This window comes from Etheostoma spectabile, unplaced genomic scaffold (assembly GCF_008692095.1).
Source record: "Etheostoma spectabile isolate EspeVRDwgs_2016 unplaced genomic scaffold, UIUC_Espe_1.0 scaffold00001392, whole genome shotgun sequence".
In the NCBI taxonomy this organism is placed as follows: Eukaryota; Metazoa; Chordata; class Actinopteri; order Perciformes; family Percidae; genus Etheostoma; species Etheostoma spectabile.
Genome location: NW_022602744.1, coordinates 150,473 through 172,732, shown reverse-complemented (window position 1 = coordinate 172,732; position 22,260 = coordinate 150,473). Strand labels below are relative to the sequence as shown.

Here is a 22,260-nt window from a genome sequence, read left to right as displayed (position 1 = left end):
TTCCAATGTGTGTGTATGTGGTGGATGGTGAGAGATAGAGGGGGGCTGCAGTATGATTCTCTAAAAGTTTTTCAAACAAATTCCTCCAGTTTCAGTCTTTATACATTATTATTGGTCAAAATGTAGGAAATCTTGTGCCGGTCGCAGACATGTAACTATGGAGTCCATCGAACGTAAACTTTTCGCTCCATTCGCACCAACTGCCGATAGAAAACATAGAAAAAGAAATATCTGGATTCTTCACTGTAGAAATCACCATAGCAACAAGGAGAAGAGGTGTTATTGGTCAGCTGACATGATGTCATGATGGACTAACTGACCAACTGACTGACTCCTAACTGACCGACTGACTGACTCCTAACTGACTTCAGGCCTCAACACCAACAGATGTTTGATAGAAGACAGACTGGGAGAGGAGGAGGATAGGAAGGAAGGAGAAGAAGAGTTATCTGTCAGCTAACATGATGTCACGATGGACCACACCCACCAGACTCCATGTAAATAATCAGTAACACACACTTCCTTTATGTAAATAAACGCGCTAAAAGTACTGTTAATAAAGTGGAGCCCTTCCAGACCTCCTCCTGCTTTACTACTGGAAAGTCCATCTTTCTTTATCTTATGGGACTTATTTTTCCAAATCCAAATCTTTTTGTTCCATCAGTGGCTGTTGAATCATTTCCAAATAAGAATAAAACGAGATATAGGTCGTCTGTGTTGGAGCTAAATCCTGCTCCGGTCTCAGGGTTCAGTCAATTAGTAGACAAAATCTCAGATGTTGATGTTTGAATCCATTTTATTACATAGGATTTACTGTGACAAATACAGAGTCAAGCTAACAGCTCTCCCCCAAATTTGTCTGGCTCTTTGGCTCTTGGACCCCTAGTCTTATCCACAAAGGCTGTGGTCTCTAGACAGTGATGTGTTTGTGTGCTTATTTGTTATCTTCAGTGGAATGTGACTGAAAGTTTTTGACCCTCAGTTTAGGACCTGCAGAGCAAAAGAACAGTGGACGTAAAAGAGGGACTGAAACCAAATTCAGGATGGTCCCTAACAATCAATTTAGCTTCTGACACATCTGACACAGGAGAGCTGGATTCTAATGGAATATACCAGAACATCTTATGTTCTAGAACAGAACAACAAAACAACTTAATGCAACAAACAACAAACTATATACTTATAACAACAAACTTAATGCATGACCAACATGTCTTCATTTATGTTGAAATAATGCTTTTACCTTTTAGCTAAAATGTATAATACAAATCACACAATGTTTAAACACATATGACATTTTAAATTCCAACATCTGTCATGATGGGGGTTTTCTGTTGTAGTTCTTTATGTTATATTTTGTAGTTTTTCTGTTCTCCCATGTTATGTCTTGTTTAACTTCCTGTCTCCTGCTTTCCCACCTGTGTGATCACCTGTGTCCCCCCCCGCCCTGTCCCCCCCCCCCCCACAGGTGTTACACCTGTGCCTCATTGTCTCCCTATCTTGTGTATTAAGTTCAGTCTTCCCTTTCCTCCTGTGGGGGGGCGTCTGTGGTCCTTCCAGCGGTTTTTCCCTGTTTCTGTGTTCCTATGTTCCTGATTCTTGGGGATTTTTGACAACTGCCTGTTTTTCCCGTTGCCGGCCGTTTCCTGGACACTGTTGCCTGTAAGTTTGTTTAGTGCTTTAATAAAACCATTGGCTCCATCTCCTGGTGTGCTTTGGAGAGGAGAGAAAAAAATAATAATAATACATGTTTATTTAATACAATAATGCATCTTTAAAAATGTAGATGTTGTCTAGCAATAAGGATTCAAGTTCTTCATATGCACAGATCCTTACTAACATCTTTAACTGGGGTATTTCACAATCATCACAACTATGCAGAGATAAGATTTCACATTTGGAAATATTCAATCTTAAACCTCAAGCCTTGGAAAATTGGTTCTATCGAGGTCATAGAGTAAAAACACTGGTTATTGTCCTTTAAAAAAAAAAAGTGTAATGTCATCTGCAACTTGTGTCTCTGTTGTGTCAATGTGTATTATAATTATTTTTACCCTAATGTCAGTAATAGCTGATAATTGCTAATAGCAAACTTGTACATTGTATTTCTCAATGGAGTTTTATCTGTTTATTACTTTTTATATTTGGATTGTTGACTGTAATCTTGTTTTTCTTAGGGAGACAATTTTAAGACGTGTCCCAGGACAACGGATGAAAAATAGCCTTTTGGCTAATTCTGGTGCATTTCCAACGATGTTAATTAATGAACACTGTCCCTGTCTAATAAATCACATTAAACTGGGACATTTTAACGCTTTACCAAACTTGAGATTCCTTCAAAAATTCTGTCGTATCATTTAAATGACAATAATTTTGACTGAAATAAATAAGAAGTGGGAGATAGGGCTCCCCCCCCCCGCCGGACCCTTCTATTAATTCAAAATATGTTGGAGGTGTTGAGATGAATATGAATATGTTGGAGATGTTGTGAGGACGTGGAGGAAGCTGTTAGCAGCCTGGAGTCGGTCGGCTCTCTGCATCAAACACCATGAGAGCACACAGCAGCAATGCTGCAGCTTTGGTCCTTCACTTCATCTCAGAGGACCAGATTCTCCCAGCTCCATCACCTCCACCTGCTGCTGCACATCACTACATCACAGTAATATGGAAACCATTCAGACAAAGGGATGTGGTATTACCACATCAACACATTACATGGAATAAAGTCTAATTTAAACAGTGGGATGAGTGTGTAAGATAAAAACTTAGAAATTAAACTACTAGAAAAGCTGGGAACATGTTTTAATATGTGAAGATGTTTGGCGTTCTGCTTGTAGTTCCTGCTGACGTCACCAGAGGGCGCCATGTTACCAATGAACCACACTATTACCTAGGCAAGGCAAAGCTTTATTTGTATAGCACATTTCAGCAACAGGGCAATTCAAAGATCTTTACAAAAAATCAGTTAAACAGATAAAACACAAGTAAAAACAGTTAAAAATCATAAGCATTAAAAACCGGTAAAACGCATGGACAGTTAAAAAATAAATTAAAATAAAAATAAAACCGGTAAAACACATGAATAGACAGTTAAAAAATAGACACATAAAACACAAGAATAAAAGTTACAGTGCAGCATAAGAAATTTAAAGAAATGAGCATTCATTTAAAGAAAGGCAGCATCAAAAAGGAAGGTCTTCAGCCTTGATTTAAAAGAACTGAGAGTAGCAGCGGATCTACAGGTTTCTGGGAGTTTATTCCAGAAACTGAACACTGCTTCACCCTGTTTAGTTCTGACTCTGGGGACAGAAAGTAGACCTGTCCCAGATGACCTGAGAGGTCTGGGGGGGTCATAGTGTAGTAGCAGATCAGAAAAGTATTTTGGACCTAAACCGTTTAGTGATTTATAAACTAGCAAGAGTACTTTGAAATCAATTCTTTGAGACACAGGAAGCCAGTGTCTAAAGCCAAAATCTAGATTGTGCTTAATAATAAAATCATTGATTAAAAATGATTTTCCTGCCAAAGACCTGACGTTTAGTAAGGCTAGTGTTAGTGTGTTTTCATTTTTTGGGACAGGCTGTAGCTGACGAGGAATGGATGCTAAATTTGCTAAGTTTGCAGTTAAGTGCTTATTCGCCATTCTTTTTCTATTACCTATCACAACATAAATTGAGGAAGAATTGAATCCACAGGGCCCGGGCTTGTCTTGAAAAGAGTCATTAGTATCACTAGTCCTGCAGCCAAGGCCCGGCACATATCAGATAGTGCTTGCGAGATTTTGCACACAAGCGTCCTTATCAGTCTGGGGGAAGGAGTTTTCTGACATCCTGGTAGTGGTGCTTGGCGTTTTACTTTTGCCCGGGGTTGAGCCATGGGGGTAGGAAGGGGTGTATAATTGATGGGGGAAAGGGAAAGGGTGTGTGGAGACATCAGTAGAGACAGCGATGAATCCTCAGAAGGTTCGGGTTGGTAGGGGGGTTTGAGGGGTGCTGGACGGGTGAAGAGGGGAGTGGAGGTTTCGTGTCTCTGCTCTCTGGTCTCCCATGGTCAAATCTTTGCACAGGTGGGGGCTGTGCTGGATCGCTGCCGCACTTTGTTGTGTCTTCCTTTTGTTTTGATTCGTCTTGTCTCGTGTCCTTGGCAGAGGGAGCAGATGTGTAGCACAGAAAGTAAAGCAGATTAGAGGTGAACAGCTTTACTCCTGGGTTGTTAAGGGAAAGTCTATCTGCTTTAAAAAGATGTCTGCACTCCCAGAAAATGTTAAAATTGTCAATAAACTGCAAAGAATGGACGGTACATTCAGCTGAAAGCCATTTGTTTAGTGCCAACAGTCGGCTGAATCTCTCATCTCCTCTTCTGACTGGCGATATAGGACCACTGATAAACACATCTGCGCTAAGGGGCTGACACTGTCCAGCAGTTCCCTAAACTCCAGTTTCTGCAATTCAGACTGTTGCTTTACAACATCAAGTGACCCTATATGCAGAATAATGTTCTTCACAGTTGCTTATTTTCCCTTTTGCAGCTGTCCACGGCTGTGTCCTACTAGGTACAGGGGTTGAAGAGGCGCTCTGCCCGGAAGATAATGCAGGCCAGCCGGTCACATCACAAATCTCAGGGCGCTGTGCCCTGCCCGTTAGTCGTCCTCCCATTTCCCAGGAAAATTATTTTTTGATTTTTTCTTAGGTTTCGCACCAGATTTGATCCAGGGAGGACTGCCACTTGTTGATTTGTTACCTGTTCCACAGCCCTCCTGTTTCTTTGTAGCTTTGTTGGTGCTAATTTGCCGTGTGTTAGCATGCTTTTGTCCATGGTAAGGTGGTGTCATTTCCACAAGATCCGTTAACTTCCACGTTCACTTCTAGTAGGTGAACCTTGGTTTCCAGAAGTGCAATCTTCTGAAGGAGTTTTTAGTAGTCATCCATGGAGAAAGGAGGCATTTTGCTGCTAATTAGCTTTTAGCTACAGTCACTGTAGGACATGCTTGAGCTATTGGTAGGCCACACTCACGCAGAAAAATGTTAAAATATGGCAATAGCCTACTATGTCTACAAACAATGTATAGTCCAGTGTTTTTTAAGTGTCCAAGAGCCGCTGCTCATAGTTTCTCTCAGAGGAAAAGCCAGATTATCAGCAAAAATATGCAAGCAGAGGCAGGAGCAAGCAGCAAAGCGTCTGCACTGTAAGAAGCAGGAAGCAAATAGCACAGAGACAGCACTTGTGAAAATGACTAATGATCTCCTAATTGCATCAGACAAAGGACTTATCTCTGTACGGGTGTTATTAGATCTTAGTGCTGAAAAAACAGGATAATTCATTAGTTAAAAAATAAAAAATAAAAAATAAATAAAACACAAGTTAGCGGTGATTACATGTTTGGTTAGCTCTAAGCCACAACTTTACCTCAAGTGATAAAAACAGTTTGTCAACTATACCACCATCATTGGGCAATGCACTGTTTACTGCAAATCTTGCATTACATCTGGTCATTAAGACTGACTTTTGCATTAATTACCATGAACACAAGGAGATTGCCTTTGATTGCTTTTCTCTTTCAGAATAAGGGCTTTTGCAGTACACTTGTTGGAGATGCCAGGGATTGAACCCAGGCCCTCATACATGCAAAGCATGCACACTACCACTGAGCTACATCCCCTTAATGAGTTCAGACTTTTTACATTTTTCTGAGATCTTTGAATAACAGAAGAAACCTAGGTGAAATATGTATAGACTATAGACTTTGCAAATCAGTGGCTCAGCTTTGCCGCCATCAAAGCTGCTATTTGCTTACAGGTAGTGTGGCCGAGCGGTCTAAGGGGCTGGATTAAGGCTCCAGTCTCTCTGGAGACGTGAGTTCAAATCCCACCATTGCCATTTTCATATATTACATAGCTAGAAGCCAACCAAGGTGATGTCTTACAGCTGTGTCATTTGGGCTGAACTTGGTGAAGTAACTAGAATCATCCATCAATCACCTTGCTGAGATTGTTCCTTGTTAACCTGAGGTTCAACGATTGGTGAAACCTTCCTTTCCAGCACTTTGGAGTAGAAAATCAACAAATCATTGTGATAATTAATTGTGATCTCCATATTGATCAAAGTAATTGTCATTATCATTTTGGCCATAATCATGCAGCCCAAAGAGATCTAATGTTTTATCAAACCAGGTTGGGCAAGTAACCTTTCTGCTGACTTCTTGTTAAATAAAGCAAGTAACATCACTCAGAGAAAGCTACTGCGATGGCTGGGAATCGAACCCAGGTCAACTGCTTGGAAGGCAGCTATGCTCACCATTATACCACCATTGCTGGGAAATACAATGTCCACTTCAAATCTTGTAATACATCTGGGCATTGAGACTGTGAAGTGCGCTCTATCACTGAGCTAAAGCCCCTGATGATTCCGAAATTCCCTCCAGGGGGTCCTGTGTTATCACATTAACAAGAATGGGAAGTGCGTTCAAAACCATTGTTGACCTTCAATAGCTCAGTTGGTAGAGCGGAGGACTGTAGAGGCACAAATCCAAAATCTTTAGGTTACTGGTTCAAATCTGGCTCAAAGAAGCAGTCTCTTCCAGAGTTTCCCTTCACGGATCAATCAAGTATTTCTGATTCTGATGTAGAGATGGACAGACGACCCAAAAGCATAATACTTCTTGCCGAGACAAAAACAAGAAGGGCTCATTTAATGGTTTTATTGCTTACTTAGCCATATAGTTGTAACATTATTTATTAATATAACATTAAAATAATCACATGTTAGTCATATTTTTTATGAATTAATTTATTAAAAAAACTATTAAAGAAGCTAAGGAAAAACAAGATAAAGATAGGATGGCTGAGCGTTCCAAGGCTCTGCTTTTAGGTCGCAGTCTCCACTGGGGGCTAGGATTCAAATCCCACTTCTTACATGAATTGTTTCCCTCTAGAACTAATTTCAGAGACATGGTATTGGGAAGCTTGAACTCAGCTATTCTCTATATTATAGTGGACATTCATTTGGGCAAAGATACTGAATTGCAAGTACAGCCGCACCTTTTGTGAGCATCTGCATTATCAACCCATGTTAAGTTACCATGTGGACACAGTAGACCTATCTACTGCTGTATTCATTGTTTGTGGCAAGAGCTTTAAAACCTATTCTTGACTTTTTTTGTTCCACATCTTGTGTGAACGCTTAGCTACTAAATGACTTAAGTTAGCCAGTAATTGTTGTGTGCCTTCAAAAGCATAAGTGTTAATAATATGGAAGAAGCTGCCTGGCAAACCAATGTTGCCTTTCAGAACAGTGGTTCCATGGTGTAATGGTAAGCACTCTGGACTTTGAATCCAGTGATCCGAGTTCAAGTCTCGGTGGAACCTGGTTTTAAGCCAGAGTACTGGTGAAATAAAAAATCAACCTCTACATTGTCCACATCTAGGCTAACGGGTAAAATCGCTGTTCGACTGAAAACAGTATGTTGGTGGTGGCTGGTGAGCTGTGACCTGTACTTCGTGTTAACTTAAAGGAGCTCCAATTTAGACTTAGTTGAACATATAGAAGATATTTCCACAATGTTGACCCAAATGTCAGTCTATTTCCCATCTAGTAAGCACATGTCTGGACACAGGTGGACATTTTGGACAGAAACATTGGTTGATCTTGCTTCCCACCTGAGGAAACGTAGCGGTAGTTTTAGTTTTTGCTGTGGAGAGGTGAATGTTTGTCTTTTAAGTTACATACAGTATGTTTTGCACATGCAGTATCCATCCAAATTTGATGTGACAAGTCTCTTCACTTAAGCTATTTTGTAATTAATAAATTAATACTAATTTATTCTATTGATGGATGAACTATAATAACCTAAAGATGATTTTTTTTTTTTTTTATCTTTGTCTGTCTGATTAATGCTTGTGTTAAGAAATAAATCAGACGTTACTCAACAGTTACTCACTACTTGAGTAGTTTTTCATCAAGCACTTTTTTACTCTTACTCAAGTAATTATTTGGATGACTACTTTTACTTTTACTTGAGTCATATTATTCTGAAGTAACAGTACTTTTAGTTGAGTACAATTTTTGGCTACTCTAACCACTTCTGCTTATCAGGCTATCAGGCTAGTATAGTTACTCAGAAATTGGGGAAGCTGACTCCAGCGGAAATGTAGAAGCTGGACTGTTCGTACATGTCAATTGGATTCTGACTTTGAATTCAAATATTTGGCATCTAAGAAATTTTTGAAACTGATGATGTATCAGTCATTTTGCTGGTGGTTTCTTGGTCACAGCAACAAGCTTAATCATTGACATACAGTTGCACGCCACGTATCACAAAACTGTTGGGGGGGGGGGCCTTATGTATTTGCTTGTATTACATCAAGTGACCTGCATACCAATGACCGCAAAGATTAATATGTACATGGTTTGCAGAACTGTACCTTCTAAGTGAGGTAAGGCCACTTGGGTTATCTCTGGGCTGCTCTATGGTCTTCTGCAGAAGAATAAATCCCAGAGTTGGCTCACTCCAGGTTATTTAAGCAACAAACGTCCCTGGGTGGACTTGAACCACCATCCTTTCAGTTAACAGCCGACTGCGCTGACCTATTGCGCCACAGAGACTGAGCCCGTCTCATGTCTTGTGACAGACCTACACTGAAGACAGATCTACACTGAAGACAGATATACAGGTTATCATCCACACGCGAGTCAGTGGCACTAGCACCTGCACTGGTCGCGCTAGCCGCGCTAGTCCTGGGGTGGCAGACACACGCACAGACACAAGATGTGCTAGGTGTTGTGGATCTGAGCTCTCCTTCATCTCCTGGTTGCAGATGATTCAGAGACCGTAACATTGTCCTTCAATAGAAATAGTTTCCAAACTTTCAGATTACTTGGATCTAGCTTAGACAGTTGAAGAAGGGAGCTAGCCGTCCAATCTGAACCTCAGCCTGCTCAACTTGTGCAGAAACATTTAAATTGACATGACCAGCTTTTTTAGTTGTTTTTGAAAACTAAACAACTATAAAAGTAACACTTACTCCCACTATTTATTGTTTGAAAAAGGCTGTTCGAAGCATGGGTGCATACTGCTGAATTCACTCTGATATTACGATGAAAGAACAGGGTCAAATGTTGGAGAATTAAATGTTTAACCCCGCCCCCTCAACGTTTAACACCGCCCCCTCAACGTTTAACCCCGCCCACATTGAGGTCTGCGGGTCTGCAATCAGGGGCTTCTCGAGTCCAGAGTGCTAACCATTACACCATGGAACCTTTAAAAGTTTGCAAGGGTTTGCTAGGCAGTTTCTTTCATAATATCCACATGTATGATATTGAAGGCACACAACAATCACAATGAAGATGAAAAAGCAACAATTATTGGCCAACTTAAGTCATTTAGTTAGCTAAGCATTCAGAGGATGTGGTAACAAGCAAGTTAAGAACAGGTTTTATAGGACTTGCCACAGACAGTGAATACAGCAGTAGATATGTCTACTGTGTACAAACACATGGTAACTTTACATGTGTTGACAATAAAGATGCTCACAAAACACTTTACTTGCAATTGAGTTTCTTGCACACATTCATGTCCTCTTGAATAAAAGAAGAGTTAAGTTCTTCATTCCCAATATCATGTCTCAGACATTAATTCCAAATGAAAACAATAGCTGTCAGAAGTGGGATTTGAACCCACGCCTCCAGTGGAGACTGCGAACTGAACGCAGCGCCTTGGACCGCTCGGCCAACCTGACTGATATAACAGATGTCCAGTAGGACCTGTCTCAAAAATATAATATAGTAAATTAAACTTGTCATGATATAGTAGGTTCTCAGTCATCCATGTCATAGTTAACAAGGGAAGGTTTCTCAACTGTCAGCCCAAATATATGGGCGTCCATGGAGACATGGAAGAAAGTCACCAGGGTGGCAATGTGCTTGACAATGGCAATACATTGCGTGGGATGTGAAGGGAATGTGCAATACAGGCCAAAGCCTATGGTGGGAATCAAGATCCTCCATTGTTTCTGTCCACAATGTCCACCTGAATCCAGAAATGCAGCCAGCTGCGTTGGCCAGGAAACGGACCAGGGTCTCCCGCGTGGTAGGCGAGAATTCTACCACTGAACCACCAATGCTTGACTGGGTCTAAGTTGCACCACTGAAAACAATCAGTCTGCATGGCCACATTATGTTTTCACAAGTGTTAGCAAAAATGTAATCTATCCTTCTTCCGTCAAACACGGATCACAGCCTCTTGGGCTGCCTAGTGCACCAACAACCAAAATAGAGCTAACATGCATGACTGAAATCTAGAGGTTAACATGACCATAAATTAGAGGTTTGCTTTCACACAAACATGCCCCTTTTGTGCAAGGGAGAATTCCTAATAGTAGTAAGTCTGACAGAAACAGTTGGCTAAAGCTGTGTTTATCATAGCAGGTCCCAGGTCAGGACCCTAGTCTATCCAAGAGACGAGATGTCCTTTTTCAGCTAAGATAGAATGACCGGTCAAGAAACTTGACACAAGGAGAGCGGATTCAGAAATACGTAACTGTCTGCCTGAGGTCCACTAATTGTTAGGTTTTCCAAACAAGGGTTGTTTTTCTCCTCTGGGGGGACTGGATATAAAGAAGTGTATTACTAACTGTAGTCACACAGAACTGAAGTAAGTTAATCTTCCACTTTGTTGATTTTGTTATACTTGATGCAGCATTTCATTTCGTCTTTCAGAGTAAGATCTGTTGCAGCTGTTTTACAAAGTTATGATATATAACTTCTATAACAAAGTTTGGACACAGTGACCACTTACTTCATTTTGTAGTTCAGGAGATTGCTTTTTCCACAGGTGGCAGTTTTAGAAGCCTGGGTAGCTCAGTTGGTAGAGCATCATACTTTTAATCTGAGGGTCCAGGGTTCAAGTCCCTGTTCAGGCTTGCACATTCTGCTAGATGAGCATTTGGCATGCCAGAATGCTTCAAAAACTTTCAAATCATTTGTGTTCCATGCACAATTCTTTAAAAAGAATTGTGGCAGTTTTTCAAGCAGGTTTGTATCATAACAATGTTGCTGGTAAGTCTAAATGAACAATGGGCAACCTACATCCATCTTGCTAGCACCCAAATCTCTGTACTCATCTCCCTGCTTGGATAGAAGGTCATCTGGTGCATTTTTCCTGTCACGAGGGCTAAGTGTTGTGGTCTGCTGCATTCCCAACCTGTGTCGTGTCTTCCCTTTCTTCTGTGTGTCTTGTCTGTCTTGCCGTGAGGGCGTTCCAGGGGATCTAGAGGCGTGGCTTTCCATCTACGTTCCGTCATCCACTCAGCTGTTCCTCATCACTCATCACCCACTGCAATACATAAACCCGGGCTGACCGCCTCTTCAGCGCCAGATCATTACATGCACTGTTGTGGTAACTTGGCTCCTAGTCATTTGCGCTCGTGTTGTTGTTTCTTGTTGTATTCTAGTAATAACTTTGTTTTTGGTTCTTATTTTATTTTTTCTAATTCCACACCAGGTATGTGTGAGTGTGTGTGTGTGTGTGTGTGAGTAAGAGAGAGACAGAGCGAGAGAGAGAGAAAGAGAGAGAGGGGGCGGGGGGCTGGGGGGGCAGCTGACTGTCAAAAAAAAAGAAATCTCCGATGGCAGAGATGCAACGGGAGTTGCATTTAAACCAAGCAGCATGTCTGAAACCCACGTTCACCAGAAATGTGCTGGTTACTAAGTATGTAAGTACTACAAACCGAAGTTAAAAACAAACCTGAAGCTGAAGAAACCTATAGTCAGAAAGCTTAATCTGGCAGTGGAGCCATAAAAACACTACATGCCAAACAAAATACTTAACAATTGCCTTTTAAGTCACTGACTGATCACATTGACTTGATAGAAAATTTCTATTTTAATGTTTTTAAGTGGCTCGTTGGTCTAGGGGTATGATTCTCGCTTCGGGTGCGAGAGGTCACGGGTTCAACTCCCGGATGAGCCCTGAGCTGTTATTTTCCTAATCTGAATTTTAACATCAAGTTTAACGTTAAATTAACCCAGATTAGAAACAATTAAGATTGTATTAGAGCATGCTGGCAATTTTTCATGTCCTGCTTCAACTGCACGCAACAGAAAAAACAAAGAGTACACTAAGCAGGACATGGCTCTCCTTTTTCATACATCGCATCTCTGCCTGTCAGAGATTTTTATTTTTATTTTCTAATTTATTCAATCTATTTGATCCGTAGAACACAGTCCCCCCCCCGCCTCTGATCAACCCATATCAATTGCATGCTTAAAATAACATACCAGTTAAAGCCCCGCCCATTTCAAGACAATCTGACCCACTTCTGGATTAAATCCTGTCCACTCCCGGGTTAGGCCCCGCCCAGTCCGAGTACGGATACAGATACAGATACAGATAATGCTGTACTTGCTCATCCCTACCAGGTACTTTAAGATCAGAGGGTAAGGTCTTCAATCTTCTGAGGTATGATCCCAGGTATGAAAGGAGGAAGGAGGGAAAGGAGTGTTATTGTTTTTATGGAGCAGATTTACAGCTATACACATAACAGCAGCCACGGCCCCATCCAGAAATCCTAAAACTGCAGCTATGGCACGGTTCTGGATGGGGCCTTGGCTGCTGTTATGTGTATAGCTGGAAATCTGCTCCCTAAAAACAATAACACTCCTTTCCCTCCTTTCTCCTTTGACTTCTTCATCCCTATTACTTTCACTTGTTCCCACTTGGACCTCCACAGGAAATAAAAGATGGCTCGTTCCTGGTCTAAAATCTCTTTTCTGGGTGGGATAAAAACAGAGCTGATGAGTAAAAGCAAAGGTAAGCAAAAGCAAGTACAAAAGGCTCGGCCAAACAGCAAAACCCCACCAAAAATAGTTTCAACTCATCACCGGTCCCCTCCAAGGAAGTCTTTAGTAAAGGCAAAAGACTTGTGTGTTATAAAGAGAAACCAGAGTGAGTACAGCCGTCTGATCGAGAGCAGCAGAAAACCCTGGTTGACCCAGTTCAAACCATCACGGTAAGCCTCACTGGGTGTCCAAACTAAAATGATAAGAGGCAACTTGGTAGACTCCTTACTGATGTTTACATCTGTACTCACAATGCCCTTTTTTTAAAACGCCAGCCAATTACAAGTCTTGTGAATAATCAATGGTTGAGTTCACATAAAAGATAGTTCCAAGGTCTACCAAATGTTTAACTTTACAACCCGTGAACTGTTGGAACCTTGGTCCTTCCCTCAAAATTTTTAATTACAGATTTTCCAGTCCCCGGCCTTAACCCTCTGAGCCCGAGACACTCGCCCACGAGTTTAAAAGTACCTCTGATTCATAGTTAATAACTTTTGAACCATACAAGCGATTTACTCACTTTCGGTTTCGTTTGAATCCTGACGAGTTCGGCTTTACGGAGGTCTTTTCCGTGTCTTTCTAGCCTCTACAGGGGGTTTTCTATCCAGCCTGGAACTTCAGCCTCTTTGGGCTTTAAATCCATACTGTTATATCCAAGATTGATCCACTTTTTATCCATAATTCATCGCGTTTTGGCTCATTTTCTGCCGCTTATCGCTCTTACGTCTCTCTCTCTGTCTGTCCTGTGTATTTTTCAGGAAGTACATGCCCATATATGGGAGATAAAAGCACCCCTCTTGTATGGAAGGCCAGAGGGGACAAAAATGGCTAAAGACTCTATGGAAGGCAAAATAATGCAATATTTAGACACATATTTGCTTGTAAAACATTGCTGTGGATGTAATATCAATAATTATGACATTATTTTGTTATTATTGGCATAAGTAAATGTCATGAGAGCAAAACGTCGGGACTTTTTTGGAAAAAATGCATGTATTTTATCAACTGTATAAGTTATAATGATTATTTCTTCACAGTGTGACTCCCAAGACATATGACAAGTGTTTTAGAAAGGAAAATGGTTTAGGTTTTACTTATATGTCTGTGATATCAATACATATCTGGAAGATTAATTAATTATTTATTTATTTATTTATCTTAAAGGCCCTACAACCATTTTTAACATGCAAGTGACCTCACTGCAACCCAAATATTCTAATAGCCCAGTTTGTCCTGAAAAAAATGATGTTCATATCTTGACTGTAGACAACAGGGTTGATGTTTTACAAGCTTTTTTATAAAATGAATCCAGACGGAAATTAAACTGTAAAAATTGCCTAAGGGCCCAGAGGGTTAAACAGCAGAGCAGAGTGGCGCAGCGGGAGGGTGCTGGGCCCATAACCCAGAGGTCTATGGGTCGAAACCATCCTCTGCTAATTGCTAATTGTGTCAGCATTTAGTCTATGACTGGACTGTTGATGTTTAACAAAGCAAGTGTCTGAAAGGTACACCTTCAGTGGCATGTCAAGTTTATTTAATCCATGGAAATAACAGTAACACAATAACAGCAACTGGAACAAAAAATATACTACACGACATTACTATACAAAAATACGGTACAATAAAAACTGTAAAATATGTACATCTAAAGTGCTTGTTGTGCTGTCTGGCTTAAAAACCTGTTAATGGAACTGCGGTGGCCGGAAATCAAACCTGGGCAAAATGATTGCACTGCTATGTTATAAATCATAGTTGAAAAGTAACACACCTGTTGACTTTCTGCTGGACAAGGCAATGTTTACTGAAAATAAAACATTGTATTGAAACGTTTCCAGCAGAAAGCACCATTTTAAGGACATACAGCAGACCTACAATGAAAATGTAATTGAACTGCTTTGAAAATAGTAAGAACCTTCTTCATCACAAACCTGATGGTGCAGTACTTCATCCACATGGATCCACTTGCTGTCCCTCTCTCTGTCCCATTTACGTTTTCTTCCTTCTCACTCTCTTCTTAATGCACCTCACCCTCTTCTTCCTGCTCCTCACCCTCTTCTTCATCTTCCTCACCCTCTGGAATATTCCTCTCTGTATCAGAGCCCTCACTTTCATCACACGTCCTCTCTCCAAACTCACAGAACTCCTCTGGCTCTCCCTCTTCCTGTTCTTCAGTCCCTTGATTTGTTTCTCTCACTGCTGTTTTTTGCACTTTTTGTTTACTAAGGCGCTGTATCGCTTCCTCGTTTCATGATAAATATTAGAAGAAGATAAAACGTAGGGGTATGCATTACATTTCCCTCCCTACTCAACACATAAAGCCTGTCGATTGCTTTAAACAAATGTAGCTATTTGTTATTGCAATGCAACAGCAAAGAGGAATGAAGTTATGTGTTAACATCCAGAGATGCCAAAAGTTCTCACTTCCCGTAGTCAAGTATAAGTAGAGACCATTATGTTATCTTATTTATATGTATTGTGACAGAGACTGGGACTCCAGGTTAATAAGATTCTGAACGAGTAGCAAGATATGTATTCAGTTGTGATTTTGTGAGAATTCCGTGAATATTCCCATCCAATTAGATTCAATTTGGTATTGATGACCAAAAATAATAACTAACTCCAGTGAAATTATTTGAAACTTAATGAGGACTACAGGGCTTTTTGTTATTGTATTTCTTAAAATAGATTAATCTATTTGGAGTAGTGTCTTTTGTTTAATTTTTATTTGTATTAATTGTGTTAATTTTAAGATTTACCTATGATTTGTATTTTCAAATGTATGTATGTGTGTGTGTGTGTAATGAAATGTTATAATGTGTATTGTCAAGAAAAGATTGTAGGACCCCAGGAAGAATAGCTTTTAGTGTATGCTGAAGCTAATGGGGATCCAAATAAACAAACAAAACAAACTAGATTAGGATTATAAAAGATTTAAAGCTGATTCTGGTTTCCAACTTGGCCCCAGGTGTGACTGTTAAAACAGACGGAGACAACTTCTCTCTGTTGATGCTTTATTACAATCAAACATCAGGATAAACATGGGGCGGGGGGTAGCTCTGCTATGGCTGTGTGTGGTAGTAAAATAAATAAATAACATTGTAAAGGCTACCCTACACAATGCATAGGAATAATATATGCTTGTAAATAATAACAATAAACCCATTATTAATTACATTATCTTAATGAGCGAGGACGTTCAACAATCGCCATTATATCAAATCAAAAGCCAGGTGTAACCTGGGTAACAGGTGTAACCTAGGTAACAGGTGTAATCTAGGTAACAGGTGAAGAACACAAACAGGCTAACTTTTAAATGTGCCAGAACTACAGACCAACACAACAACAGGTTTAAATGAACTGACAACATCAGTTATAGGACTTACAGTTCTCAAAGACGCACACGATCTCAACTGGTTATCCTCCGTACAGATCTTACCGATATTTATGTTAAAATGTAAGGAGTAAAAGTAAAAAGTCGCCAAAACAATAAATAGTAAAGTAAAAAGATCTGAAAAATCTACTTGAGTAGAGTAAAAAAAGTATTTGTACTTTGTTACTTCCCATCTCTGACCGTAAAGATTAATATGTCCATGGTTTGCAGAACTGAATCTTCTGATAGACATAAGGCCACTTGTGTTATCTTTGGGCTGCTCTATGGTCTCCTGCAGAAGGATAAATCCAAGAGTTGGCCCACTCCAGGTTAAAGTTCTTCTGAAGGAGAAGAAGACAGCTTTCAGGTCATGGGACAGACAGGAGCTTAGGGAAGTACAGCACCGACTGCGGGATAAACTGAGGGAGTGTAAAAACACCTACAGGAGGAAGCTGGAGGCCAGTCTCCAGCGGAACAATATGAGGGAGGTGTGGACAGGGATGAAGGAGATCACCGGGTGTGGGAGAAGAAGAGGACAAACACCAGGCAGCCGTGATAGAGCAAACGAGCTGAACTGTTACTTTAACAGGTTTAGCTCACAGCCATCCCCTGCCTCCTCCACCACACCACCAACCCCCCACACCCCCTCATTGTCTCCTCCCCCCCACCCTCTTTTGTTCCAACATCTCCCTCCTCACTCCCTCAGCCCTCCTGCAGTCAGCCAACTCCCCCACTACCACTACACCACATTTCTCCTCCCCCACTGACACTTCAAGCTCCCCCCCCTGCTTTGCATTCACACCTGGCCAGGTGAAGAGACAGCTGGAGAGGCTACACCAGCGCAAGGCTGCTGGCCCGGATGGCATCAGCCCCAGGGTCCTGAAGACCTGCGCCAGTCAGCTGTCTGGTGTTCTCCAGTACCTCTTCAACCTGAGCCTGAGCCTGCAGAGGGTGCCGCTGCTGTGGAAGACGTCCTGCCTTGTCCCGGTCCCCAAGAAGTCGACTCCATCTGGCCTTAAGGACTACCGCCCAGTGGCTCTCACATCTCATGTGATGAAGGTGCTGGAGAGGCTGGTCTTGGCCTACCTGAGGCCGCAGGTGAGTTCTTCTCTGGACCCTCTACAGTTTGCCTACCAGCCTTGTCTGGGAGTGGACGACGCTGTCATCTATCTTCTGCAGCGAGCTCATTTGCACCTGGATGGCGGTGGCGGCACTGTGAGAATCACATTTTTTGATTTCTCCAGTGCATTCAACACCATCCAGCCGCTGCTATTAGGTGAGAAGCTGCGGGTGATGGGTGTCGGTGCGTCCATAGTCTCCTGGATCATTGACTACCTGACAGACAGACCACAGTTCGTCCGCCTGGACCGTGTTCTGTCTGATGTGGTGGTGAGTGGTACGAGGGCCCCGCAGGGGACTGTGCTGTCTCCTTTCCTGTTTACCTTATACACCTCAGACTTTCAGTACAACTCGGAGTCATGTCACCTACAGAAGTTTTCTGATGACTCTGCAGTTGTTGGGTGTATAAGGGATGGACAGGAGGGAGAGTACAGGGCACTGGTGGGTGACTTTGTGGAGTGGTCTGGTAAGAACTGCCTGCTGCTGAACGTAGATAAGACCAGAGAGATGGTGATCGACTTCAGGAGGAAGGGAACGGCTCCGCAGCCCCTTTGCATCCTGGGAAGTGACGTGGACATGGTGGAGGAGTACAGATACCTGGGTGTCAACATCGACAGCAGGCTGAACTGGAAGATCAACAGCACTGCTGTTTACAAGAAGGGGATGAGCAGACTCTATTTCCTGAGGAAGCTGAGATCCTTTAACGTGTGCAGCAGGATGTTGGAGATCTTCTACCAGTCTGTTGTGGCCAGCGCTCTGTTCTCCTCCGTCATCTGCTGGGGCAGCAGCATCGGAGCCAGCGATAAAAACAGACTGAACAAACTGATCAGGAAGGCTGGCTCCGTGATCGGCTGCAAACAGGACACATTTGAAGCTGTGGTGGAGAGGAGGTCGCTGAACAAACTGTTATCTATCATGGATAACCCTGACCATCCTCTCCACCCCACACTGGTCCAACAGAGGAGCAGCTTCTCTAAGAGGCTCCGACAGCTTCGATGCCGCACGGACCGCTACAGGAAATCATTCATTCCACAAACAATAACACTTTTTAACTCGTCATCACTGGGTGGTAGATGAGACTTTTGGACACCACACTACTGCACTAATGCAACCTGGACATTTGGTTTATTTAAATTTACATTTTAGCATATTATTTAAGCAGTTGCACATTTTTGTTCCCCCATCCTGTACATATTCAAATATTTGTTCTTTTTACTTTATTCGTATTATTATTTCATGTATATTGTATGTATGTATATTTTTCCAAGTATTTCATTTACACTTATATTTGTGCTTTGTGACTGATTTTTTGCTGCTGTTACACAGGAATTTCCCATTTTTCTTGGGATCAATAAACATCTATCTATCTATCTATCTATCTATTTAAGTAACAATCGTCCCTGGGTGGACTTGAACCACCATCCTTTCAGTTAACAGCCGACTGCGCTGACCTATAGCGACCACAGAGACTGCATCTGTCGGAGGTTTTATGAGCGGGAGCTCGATCTTTAAGCCACAAGCATTTGCTTTATGGCTTTTTGAGGTTGAGCTGCACATGTATGCTTATCAGGCTATTTTCCTGTTACTCAGAAATTGGGGAAGCTGACTCATGCGGAAATGTAGAAGCTGGACGTGCATTTTATGTTTCTTACATGTCAATTGGATTCTGACTTTGAATTCAAATATTTGGCATCCAAGAAAATTTGGGAACTGATGATGTATCAGTCATTTTTCTGGTGGTTTCTTGGTCACAGCAGCAAGCTTGATCATTGACATACAGTTGCATGCAACATATCACTAAAGTGTTGGGTGGGGCCTTATGTATTTGAGTGTATTACATCAAGTGACCTGCATACCAATGACAGTAAAGATTAGTATGTACATGGTTTGCAGAACTGCACCTTCTAATAGAGGTAAGGCCACTTGGGTTATCTTTGGGCTGCTCTATGGTCTTCTGCAGAAGGATCAATCTTTATGCCACAAGCATTTTGCTTTATGTGAGCTTTGCTAACTGTGAACTCACAAACGCAGAGGTGAACTCTCCAGCTGAAGAGGAGGTGATGCCCAGAAGTTGAGGAGACAGGCTTAATTGCAGGGGGTGGAACATGTCTATGTCTGGGGATCCTCATGGAGGCAGCTTGATTGATTGTTATGCTCCCTTATTTGTGTGATATAACAGAGATCTAATGTTTTATCAAACCAGGTTGGGAGAGTAACCTTTCTGGTTACTTCTTGACAAATAAAGCAAGTAACGTTACTCAAAGAAAGTTACTGGCTGGGAATCAAAGCCATATCAACCGCAACACATCTGGGCATTGAGAATGAAAGTAAATGCTCAGAGATGCATCAGTGGCTTCCAGTTCTAAATTATAGTATTGTCCATGAAGGCACATCTGCCATTTGTTATAAGGGGATGTGTGACCACAAAGAAAGAACACCCCTCGTTGTTGGCAGGATTCAAACCTGCGCGGGGAGACCCCAATGGATTTCTAGTCCATCGCCTTAACCACTCGGCCACAACAACCTGAAAAGCAGAGTAATTCTGATTTGCACTAATATTTACACTGACTCACGAAAAAAAACGAGTAACATAAAATTTTACACGAGTAAAATTAAAAAACACTGCATAAACTTTGCTACCGTGTGTTTATTTAAATATGGGTACACTTTACATGTAGGTGTATACTTTACTGCAAATTAAACTGGGATGTCAGGGTTTCAATCTCCACCTCTAAAAAGTGCTGCTTCTTAGCCGGATTATGTCTGGCCATGTCGTAAATAGTCAGGGCGAGGACTCAAAACCGAGAATATATTGGGGCGTGATATTTTAATTGTTGTGATTGTTGTGTGCCTTTAATATCACACATGTGGATATTATGAAAGAAACTTCCTAGCAAACCCTCGCAAGACTTTTGAAGGTTCCATGGTGTAATGGTTAGAACTCTGTTTAAGACACAGCACAGGTGAAAAAGATCAACCTTTCAACTTTCCACATCTAGTTTAAAGTAAGATTACAGGTTTAATATCCTTGGCCATTTAGACTGAAAACAGTATGTTGGTGGGGGCATGTTGAGGAGTCACCTGGTCATTAATGTGACTTGAAGGAGCTTCAAATTTGACAGTATTGACTGGAAGTGATAGGCTTTGAGTTACATGGGGGATACACACTCTGCATTCAGTCTCGTAATCACCATAAAAATTAGGCATCACTGAAATTTGAACTTGTTTTGCTGCAGTCAGAGTAGACAGTGTTCATCCTGAATGGGCCAGTGTAGTGCATCAGAACTGCATGTTGAATGGTCAATTAGCTTTGGAACCCCATATCCCCACAGCTTTCAATTGTCAGATATGGGTGGGAGAGTGGGCTCTGTGTCCAACCTTTTCTGTGTAAAAAAAAACACTAAAAAAGTCTCTTGGATTAAAGACAAAACCTCTACGGAGGACCTTTTACCAAATCCAGGTGCCATTGGCATAATTTTTGAGACAGATCCTACTGGATGTCTGTTGGGTCAGTCAGGATGGCCGAGCGTTCCAAGGCGCTGCGTTCAGGTCGCAGTCTCCACTGGAGGCGTGGGTTCAAATCCCGCTTCTGACAACTAGTGTTTTCATCTGGAACAAATGTCTGAGACATGATATTGGGAATAAAGAACTTAGCAATTCTTTGTATTTAAGAGAGCATGAATGTGAGCAAGGAACTTAATGGCAAGTACAGAGATTTGTGAGCATCTTCTTTGTCAACACATGTAAAGTTACCATGTGTTTGTACGCCTTGTGGATGTGTAGAATTTAGTGTCTTTGGACCGCTCTTTGGTCTTGGCCATGTTAGTAGTTGGATTCCTACTGATTGTATGGGGTGAGCAGGTGTCTTTATGCAGCTAACGACCTCAAACAGGTGCATCTAATTTAGGATAATAAATGGAGTGGAGGTGGACATTTTGAAGGCAGACTAACATGTCTTTGAGGGTCAGAATTGTAGCTGTTAGACAGGTGTTCAAATACTTATTTGCAGCTGTATCATACAAATAAATTGTTAAAAAATGATACATTGTGATTTCTGGATTTGTTTTTGTTAGATTATGTCTCTCACAGTGGTCAAGCACCTACAATGACAATTTCAGACCCTGATTTCTAACTGGGAGAATTTGCAAAATAGCAGGGTGTTCAATTGCTTATTTTCCTCACTGTAGTTTCTTGACTTTGTAATGCCTTATGTCTACTGTAAAAATGTAAATTGAGTTGAGCCAAAAGTTTTATTTATACCTTTACCTACTGTGACATGTCAAAATGTCAAAAGGTGCATTGTTTGAAAGCCCATCTCTACACATCCATGTTCCACTCCCACAGGTGGTTTCACACGTGCTAGATGTCCCTTAAATTCACAGTTTATTTTTTGTAATGTATTGGTGTATGTAAAATTATAGATTATTTTATAGTGGGTCAAGTCCAGACAATTCCCTGACCGGGAATTGAACCCAGGCCGCGGCGGTGAGAGCGCCGAATCCTAACCACTAGACCATCAGGGAGTCACAGCCATCAGACTTATCTTTGTAGATGTGAGTTTCCTTTTCACTTACTGGAATGACTCCAGTAACTAATTGTTTTAGGTGAGGAATGGCGCCTGGATTCTATTGTTACTTCTGAGATCAAAAATCTCAGGCAGGTTTTTTAAAATCAATTGGGAAAAAGGGGAATGCATACTCCGAATAAGTAGGAGTGCAGTACAGTAATTTCCCCATTGGGGACTAATAAACAAATTATCTTATCTTATCTTATCTTCCAGAATGTTTGCATAACAAAGTCACAAGCATGGACGTTGTGATAGGATGTTGTCGTCTATCGTTGTTTCTGAGATCAACAATACTTTCCAAAGTTGAATAGCTGTTGCGTACCCGGTAATATTAGAGAAGAGCTATTGTTGGCACTGTAGGCGGACAATT

At 41.4% G+C, this 22,260-nt stretch overlaps 5 non-coding genes across 5 annotated transcripts; 2 read left to right on the top strand and 3 right to left on the bottom strand.

The window, feature by feature from the left end:
* The first annotated feature begins 7,292 nt into the window (after positions 1 to 7,292).
* On the top strand, positions 7,293 to 7,364 carry trnaq-uug (transfer RNA glutamine (anticodon UUG)). Its single transcript has one exon. It is a non-coding gene; the product is annotated as a tRNA-Gln (tRNA).
* Positions 7,365 to 11,893: 4,529 nt separating this feature from the next.
* On the top strand, positions 11,894 to 11,965 carry trnap-cgg (transfer RNA proline (anticodon CGG)). The gene has a single exon. It is a non-coding gene; the product is annotated as a tRNA-Pro (tRNA).
* An 865-nt stretch (positions 11,966 to 12,830) lies between these two features.
* Positions 12,831 to 12,944, bottom strand: LOC116674996 (U5 spliceosomal RNA). Its single transcript, XR_004328269.1, has one exon. It is a non-coding gene; the product is annotated as a U5 spliceosomal RNA (small nuclear RNA).
* A 6,821-nt stretch (positions 12,945 to 19,765) lies between these two features.
* On the bottom strand, positions 19,766 to 19,847 carry trnas-aga (transfer RNA serine (anticodon AGA)). The gene has a single exon. It is a non-coding gene; the product is annotated as a tRNA-Ser (tRNA).
* Positions 19,848 to 21,774: 1,927 nt separating this feature from the next.
* Positions 21,775 to 21,846, bottom strand: trnae-cuc (transfer RNA glutamic acid (anticodon CUC)). Its single transcript has one exon. It is a non-coding gene; the product is annotated as a tRNA-Glu (tRNA).
* Positions 21,847 to 22,260: the final 414 nt, after the last annotated feature.